Here is a 9,429-nt window from a genome sequence, read left to right as displayed (position 1 = left end):
TATTTATGTATGTATTTGAAATACGAAGGGTGACTGTATTCTGCGTAGATGTACAGCTTTTATGGTCAACATTAAAGGTTTGCTCAGTTTAGGATGTCATTTTTTGGGATTTGGAAGTTACTAAAACTGGAGCTGAGACGTCTGAACAAGCAGGTAGGGCGTGGGGAAGACCGGGAAGGTCTTCCTGAAATGTACAATAGATGCTGCATTTCTTGTGCATTTGCAGCACTGCTTGCAATTTTGTACCCATTCTTTCTCTGTAATTTTTGCTGAACATTGGAACAGGGAATCTCATACAGAACATGCCAGTCTGATCCTTCTAAGACCAGTTTATTAAGTGAAACCACATAAACTCAAACACCTAAGAACCTGGGGCGGGACTAGAAGGGGGGCACAGGGTGACACCGGCCCCCCTGAAAAATGATTCCCCCCCCCCCGGTGCCCCTCCAATCCATTGGGCTAGAGTGCTGTCAATATGCCAATTGTTATTTCCATTGGATCAGAGTTCTGTCACTTGGCTGTTCTGCCAATCTTCCCAGCCCTTGTCAAATGACCAATTAATGTTTCCATGACCACTATCCAAAATTCTGATACCATGGAACCAGCACTAGAATTGTTTAAAAAAAAAGTGACTGACTAAAGCTTTGGCTACATTGAACGCGTAATGTATGCGTACCGTTCGTGGAGTGTATGTGCCGCAGAATGTATGTTTTAGGAGCCGGCACAGCGCTGTGAAAATGTCAATCTACTGTCAGCTGTTATCAGAGGACGCAGGTGACAGGAAACAAGAAGTAAAAACAGAAACTCAGTGACAGTCATTAAGTCGTTTCCTGTATATCAGTAGTTTAATTTAAAATAATGAATTATGACCCATTTCTGTGTAAAAGGGCTGCAAACTCCTCAAGTAAAAAATATAAATAGAAGACTGTTCTATTTTTACGCTTGTAAAGCAGATCACAGCGGAACATACTCACCACTACGCGCTCCTCTCGTGCCCGGTGTAGCCAGATTTAGGGCTCCTGCACGCTGCCTGCGTGAGCGTGGCGTTTTCTGTCTTTGCACACCAGAAACGTGTCTGACGCGGCGCTGCTGCTCAAGCAGTAGTATACTTCATGTTAAACATAAATATATTACAGTATTGACGGCAAAATAGGCTACCAAATATTTCGTTCTGTATTGACAGGTGCAATATTTGAAAATCGATAAATATTTATTATTATTTTTAAATTACATTTATATCTGCATTTATGAGACTTTCAAAAATGTCATTTATTAAATGTATTTGTGTCAAAATGACATATAAACATCTTTTCATACTGTATTTAGCACGCTTGCGTGGTGCGTGAAAAATAGGCATCGGTCCTATTTCTAGCATGCACGCCTTTTCGGCGCGGCTCGAGCCATGCGGTTTTGAGTGAGATACGGATTTCTGAATGTGTCCTGCCTTCAGTCTCCAATCGGCAAAATCGGCAGGTCTTATTTCACTAGCCGAAACGAGGTGGCTAACATGCTACGGTTAGCCACCTCGTGCACCTTGAGCATGCTAGCTCATTCTGAATGGCAAAACACTGCTACAACACACACTAGTTCACCATAATCTACAAAAGAACTACTTCCATGTCCCTGTTCTGCAGGTATTCCACGCAGAGTTGAAAGTGTGCCCTCGTTTAGAAGAAGTCTCCCGGCTAATCCGTCCTTGTACTGACTGAAGTTGTAGAAACAAACAGCTAGCTAGATGATGTGATCCTTACCTAGCTACTGCGCATGTGTGCCTCTCAACGAAGATGGGATAGAAGTGAGATGTCTCACTCTGTAGCTAAAACAGATACCTGAACACAGGGTGAAAAGAGGAGCTGCAGTAATGTGCAGTACAACACAAATATGGTGTTTTTTGAAAATGAAACCATGTAAACCTATTCTGGTACAACCTCTAAATACAATTATGAACCTGAAAATGAACATAATATGACCACTTTAAAATGGAAACAAGTGGAAATGAATGATGAATATGTTTTATTTAGCAGAATTACATTGTGTTGTTCTATCCAATCCAATAGTTCTTATATTTCTAAGCAGATTTTCTATGCTGTATTCTGATAAAATGTCCTCCCGGTGCCACCCCGCTTAAAACATCCTGGAACCGCCCCTACTTAGAACGCAAAGAGAACAGGAAATCATCAGGGTCTCAAACTGTCACATGAAAAACATACATCTATTCATTTCTCTGCCAAAATAAACGTGCGGTAGTTTTAACGAGTATCTCTTCACGTACTTCCTAATTTGTACTTTCACTCGTCGGTGCAGCTGAGTGTCACTGTGCTGATTGAATGACATTACATGTGGACCGAACACTTTGGCTCAGCCCGAGCTCACATTCCAGTGGTTCACCACGCATATTTACAAGCAGAAGACAAAAGTCGCAGCGAACTCGATCCCTGCGAGTCCTTCTCTTAAATATACACATGGATTTTCCCCTTTTTAACTGTGTGTTGTTTTCAGTAAATATGTCATCCAACTAAACAGTTTTCATAGTGATTTCCATCTGTGGGAAGAAATACAACATAGTTTGTATTGTTTAATTATACATGATCATGTTAGAATATACTATTATGGGAGAAACCTGACTCTGTCTGTTACTTTTAATTAAAATATTAACATCTTAGATCATCTACGTTTATTCATTATGAGCTTAGAACATCAGAGAGCGTATTTCCACGCTGAGAAGCTTCTAGTGGTGAGGATCTAAGGATAGAAACTGTTCTCTCGAGTGATGACTTTTACAAACTATGCTCTTTCTGTTTTCTCTCTGTCTTGATTCTGTTCAAATTCAGAAGAACTAACGGGACGAGGCTGCGCTCGTCAGGTTGTCTTATAAGGCTTTTAAATGTTTAGAGCCAGGGTCACAAGACAGGCCGCCAGTCTGCATTAGGCAGTCAGATAAGATGAGACAACACGGTGTGAGATGATGTTAGCTGGACATGTGTTTCTGAGGCATTATCTCTATTTCTTTTCTTCTTCTTTTTTTAAAGGGTCAGCTTTATTGCCATTATACAGTACATAATTGCACAATGGAATGCAGTTGTGTGTGTATATATATGTGTGTGTGTGTGTGTGTGTGTGGATGATCATTGACTCACTCAGATCTTCTCTCTGAACTCAGCTGCAATTGTCGGTTACACTTTACTTGAAGGTATCTACATAAGAGTGACATGACACTGTCATGAACGTGTCATAAACATTATAAACAAGTCATAAACGTTTATGACATAACACTTCTTTTAGTAAGTGTCACTCGGTTTTTGTCATGACAAGTTATGGTTAGGGTTAGGGTTAGGGTTCATGTGTCATGACAGTGTCATGTCACTCTTATGTAGATACCCTCAAGTAAAGTGTTACCCAATTGTCTCTAATTACCTTTCAATTGTATTCTTTTTAAAACAAAAAAAACACACACAGACACACACACACTCATTCATTTTCAGACCAGGCAAAGGTCGTGTCTGCAGCCAATGGGACGCTCCATCAGTTGTGGCGGACTGTGGGTGGTAATAACATGCACTGCATTTCTGCGTAGGAGCAACATGAGAGAGAGAAAGAGAGAGTTTGTCGGAAGTGAAGAGAAATCGGAGGAACATTGTTTGGTGAAGTCATCTGTGTTTGATGGGGGTGCTCAGCAGCAACAGCCCAAATACTCTCCAATACTTTAAAATGAGCTGTGTGTTTGTTTAGTTTAGGAACTTGTATATTTTCAATCCAGGGGAAATTAGCCTTCAGCTAACTTTTCCAGAATGACTAAAAGCTGTTTTCCATCAGATGAACCACAGGAGCCAAAGAGTTGAGGAACTGTAAACGTTTCTCAGCCGTTCAATTAGACAAATGACGAGGAAGTAAATAAAAAACCATTAGGTATGCAATAAGAAGAAAACAAGAAGACGCAGCATGGAGCTGGAGCTATTCTGTTTGATTTGTTGCGTTGATTCATGTCATAATGTGATTTGTAATGAATTGAATTGTGATTAATGCAACTGTCAATCCAGTATTGGTAGAGGTGAGAATAACTTATCGATCAGACAGTGATGATAATTGAACGAACACTGGGGTTACAGATTCCTAAATATGATACTTTTTCTTTTTTCTTTATGCGTTCAATGATTTAGGTTGTGGTCTTAAAACATCACAACATTTAGACCTTCATATTTAATGATGAATATTGTGTCGGTATGTGGGTGATTGGGGCTGGGAGGGAGGAATTGTGTGTGTGTGTGTGTGCGTGTGTGCGTGTGTGTGGGGCCATATTTTCAGTATGCAAGTAAATGTTAAAAGGACATACTTTTATACTTTTAACTCTTATATTTTTGATATTTGTTTCTGTGCAGTATTCTTCGTTCAGTCCCCCCAAGAGATAGATAATGTAATTTTTGTTATGGGATGTATGTGATAAGCGTTAAAACACCTGTTGCGCAAACCTGTTGCTTTTTTGTGTCAAATCCCACACGTGCGACACCTTGACACTCGTTAACCCTTCCAAAAGATTTGGACCTACTGTAACCCTTCTTATCTCACTTAGCAGGCTTCAATATCTACAATGTCCGCTTTCCAAAGGAGTTCAAGTCAATTTATGTAGTCCAATATTACAAATCACAAATTCACCTCAAGGGGCTTCACGATCTGTACTGCATTCGAGCCCTCTGTCCTTAGACCCTTGATTCAGATAAGCAGTGGTGGAATGTAACTAAGTACATTTACTCAAGTACTGTTCTTAGGTACAAATTTGTGGTGCTTGTACTTTACTTGAGTCTTTTCTTTCCATGCCACTTTCTACTTCTACTCTGCTACATTTCAGAGAGAAATATTGTACTTTTTACTCCACTACATTCATCACATCACATTTTCATTGCGGGAATTTTACTTGTAACAGAGTATTTTAACAGTGTGGTATTAGTTCTTTTACTTAAGTAAAGGATCTGAATACTTCGTCCACCACTGCAGATAAAACTCCCCCCAAAAACCTTTTAATGTACTGTATGTCCTCACTCTAAAGAACAACAGCTCATATTAACAGAGTACACACACAAGCACACAGGAAAACCCTACTACAGACTGATTTCATAATACCTTTACCCCTGTGTGTGTGTGTGTGTGTGTGTGTGTGTGTGTGTGTGTGTGTGTGTGCGTGTGTGCGTGTGTGTTGGAAACCACATTCCCACAGTGGGTAGTGGTGGTGGTGGTGGTTGGTGGGGGTGTATTTGGATTCCTTTGGCCTGGCATAGTGATCCTGCTGACTGCATATTCGTTTCCACCACCTCCGTAGATAAAAGCCCACACTCACCCACCCACTCGCTCACCCCTGCACGGAAACCTCAGCGTCGCCATCAGAGCCTCCTCCCCAACATATGGACTGTGTTATGAAAATATCTGGGCTCAGACCGCGCGGATCCTCCCGCTCGCTTTAATGGCCTCAGCTGTAATGAGGCATCGAGTTGCCCGTGGAGGATGTGATGGTTCAGGGTCGGTCTGCGTTCGATACATGCTGTACAGTCAGGAGAAAATGAACAGATTTTCATCTGTGAAACGTGCGTGGCGCCTGCTCCTGCAGGACGGCGGTCGACAGCAATTCAATTTATTCTTAAAAGGACGGAAACTAAATACTGGTTTCTGAGGCTGTTTGCAGATGAAGGCCATCATCCCTTCATCATATTGACTGTTAGTTCCTGTTTACTCCCATCTCCTTTAGTTTTAAACAACCATACATGTAGTGTTGCATGTGTTAAACCCATACGTAGCCTATATATTTATAAAATTGTATTTCTTATGTTTTTGGGCCCTCTCAAGTTTCTTCTGAGCTATATGCAAATCTGGGTCAACAATTCCGCTTTCTTTGTGTTGGTGTTCTAACCTCCGGTGGATTTCTGAGGACTATGGTTAACTGCTCCTCAGATCTCTGCAGGGTAAATCCAGACAGCTAGCTAGACTATCGGTCCAATCTCATTTTTCTGTTGCACGACTAAACGGCGCTTAGCACCGCCCAAGACGATTGTGATTGGTTTAAAGAAATGCCAATAAACCAGAGCATGTTTTCCTCCCATCCACGAATGCTGTGTGGAGTAGCCAGACCCTCCTCCAGCGCGCTTTGGAGGAGTGTCTGGCAAAGCGAGACTACGGTGATACTGACAGGTTCTTTAGTAGTGAGAGGCAGTTTGCAGTTTGCTGGATCGCTCTTAAAGTGCTCATATTATGGTTTTTGGCTTTTTCCCTTTCCTTTATTGTGTTATATATCTTTTTGTGCACGTTATAGGTTTACTAAGTGAAACTTACCATCTCCAACAGAAAACACTCCAAACAGCTCTATTGTAGTCCAGCCTTCACTTCAGAGACAAACGTGCGTCACTTTGTAACACATGTTACAATGCTTGCCTAGCTGCAAACATGGCACTACCTCATACTCTGCTTCTGACTGGCTAGTAGTCCTTACCTAGCTACTGCTCATGTGCGACTCCCAACAAAGATGGAACAGAAGTGTGATGTCTCACTCTGTAGCTAAAACAGAGAGCTCAACACACAGGGTGAAAAGAGGAGCTGCAGCAATGTGCATTACAACAAAAATATGGTGTTTTTTTTAAATGAAACCACATAAACCTATGTTGGTACAACCTCTAAATACAATTCTGAACCTGAAAAGGGGCATTATATGAGCACTTTAAAGGGTAACTTCCTGGATGAAAGTCCTGTGTTGTTTGACTCATCCACCACCCCAACCTGTCTCCTTACGGGGATTTTCGAGTTTTTCATACTTCTCGCTACAGTTGTCTCTCTTAATACTACGTCATCTTACAGCGCTGCGTTCAAGCTGCTGCTCTGCCCGGTGCGTTCGTACACACATATATGTGTGATTTTTCCATCTGTATCTGACGCTGAGAGCCACTACCCAAGGGTCAGTATTTTACGAGTCGGGAGTGAGAACGGGTTGTAATGACTAAGATCCTTTTTTTTAAACATAAAAAATATCCGGAAATTGTGTTCGCTAAAGCCACCAAACTCCATGTAAATAAAACTTAATTTTAGCATTGTAAAATACACTACATTCAAAGTCGACAGAAACAAAATATAACTACGAAAAGTCGTTTTGGGTCGTCTTCACATACGGATTTAAAGAAGTGAGATCTCATCTGAAGAAGTAGCCTATGTAACAAAGTTTGTAGTGAAGCAGATTCATCATTTCCTGTTTGAAACAACATCATCATACCGCTCTGATCTTTTTATCAGACTATCAGACAGAAGGAAATGGACATAATGAATGTGTCTCTAACCTTTCACCTCCATAAATGAAGTCTGCAACGTATTATGCTAAACAGTGATCTGCAGGAGTGACTTCTCATACACTCCTGTGGTTTTTATTTTAAACATCACATGTCTTTCTCCGGGCTGTGCATGGGTTTTATTGCAGGTTGCCAGTTTTCCCCCAGCAGCCATATTATTGTTTCTGATGCCATCTTCACCCACCGACCTAACTGTGCATTTTATGGCTCTCGAGGAGCTTCACAGAGTTGTTGTGTTTATGTAGGATCAGGATCTGAGAGGCCGACTGGATTCAAAATCAACAGCCTGACGCCAGGCTGCTTGAAACAGCAGCCATGTTGGTGTTTTTACTGGAGAAGACGACTTCTCAATCTGAAGTTATTCTCTTCTTACAATACGCATTATACATTTTCTTTTGTTGAGTATAAAATGAGTTTGTTTTATGAAACTGGATTAAAACTCAGTCAGATCTTTTTGACGTTTTGTCCCGCATCTTAAAGTGCTCATACTATGCTCATTTTCAGGTTCATAATTGTATTTAGAGGTTATATCAGAATAGGTTTACATGGTTTAATTTTCAAAAAAACACCATATTTTTGTTGTACTGCACATTGCTGCAGCTCCTCTTTTCACCCTGTGTGTTGAGCTCTCTGTTTTAGCTACAGAGTGAGACATCTCACTTCTGTTCCATCTTTGTTGGGAGTCGCACATGCTCAGTAGCTAGGTAAGGACTACTAGCCAGTCAGAAGCAGAGTATGAGGGCGTGCCCTGACATTAGCTAGGTAAGGACTACTAGCCAGTCAGAAGCAGAGTATGAGGGCGTGTCCTGACAGTACCTAGGTAAGGACTACTAGCCAGTCAGAAGCAGAGTATGAGGGCGTGCCACGCTAGCAGCTAGGCGAGCATTATAACATGTTACAAAGTGACCACATTCATCACGAAAGTAAAGGCTGGACTACAATGGATGTTCAGTTTATGAACAGTGTTTTCTGTTGGAGATGGTAACTCCCTTTTGTAAACCTATAACATGCACAAAAAATTAGAGATGCACGAATTACAATTTTCTAGGCCGATTCCGAGTTCCGATTTTCTTTGAGTTAGACCGGCCGATACCGATTTAATTTTTTCTAACCACTTTACAGCACACACAAATATTTATTTTCTATCTTTTCTTTAATAGAACATTTTGCACAGAACATAGAACATTTTTTGAACAGATAATGGATCACTATAAAATAGAACTATATAAATGACTCCTGGTGTGGGAAATTCACACACATCTAAAGTGCAATGTAAGAACCATTTCCTTCTTTTCACGTCCAATATCCAACAAAAAAAATGTGATTCTGGTTTTTGGTGTCGTCCCTCCACGCCCTACTTTGTCCTTGCAGGTGTTGCATATTGCAAACTTGTTATGTTCTGCACGCACGCTGAAGAATTTCCAAACAGCTGACGTGTTGCAGGTTAATTCACGAGGTTCCCTACATGTGCGAGAATAGCGCCGACGCGCTTCACACCACGGGCGGGTCCGCGCGACACACGGCGGAAAAGTTGAGAGAAAGTAGAAAGAGACTTTGCTGTTACGTCCGTGTGTGCGTGCGTCCTTGAGAACTGTAACTTGTATAACTTATGTTGTCAGTTAATTGTAGCATTGACCGGCATGAAATCGGCATATGTCAGACTGACCTGCCGGTCGCCGGTCATGGCCGGGCACGTGAAAACCAGCCAATTCCGGTCACCAGCCGATCTATCGGTGCATTTCTACAAAAAATATATATAACACAATAAAGGAAAGGGGAAAAGCCAAAAAAGCATAATATGAGCACTTTAAGTTTAGCGATATCTTGACTGATTTTCATAAAAATGAAAATAAATACAGAATAAATGCTAATGATTTCCCTGACCCCTGGCCGTTTTCTCTTAAAGGTGCTCTAAGCGATGTTGGGTGACGTCACTTCTCGTCACTTCAAAGTATTTCCAACCCCCCACCCCCAAATCCTTCTTGTCGGTTATTGTCTGGAACACTGTTTGTTATGTTTGGTGGTGCAGGTTGGTGCAGTTTGTTTTTGTTGCCGTTTGTGGAGCCTGGGCTGTCTACAGAGACCGTGTTTTTTTACAGTGTGTTCAGGGGAC

Source organism: Sander vitreus, chromosome 8 (assembly GCF_031162955.1).
Source record: "Sander vitreus isolate 19-12246 chromosome 8, sanVit1, whole genome shotgun sequence".
In the NCBI taxonomy this organism is placed as follows: domain Eukaryota; kingdom Metazoa; phylum Chordata; class Actinopteri; order Perciformes; family Percidae; genus Sander; species Sander vitreus.
Note: the sequence above shows the minus strand (reverse complement) of the source record.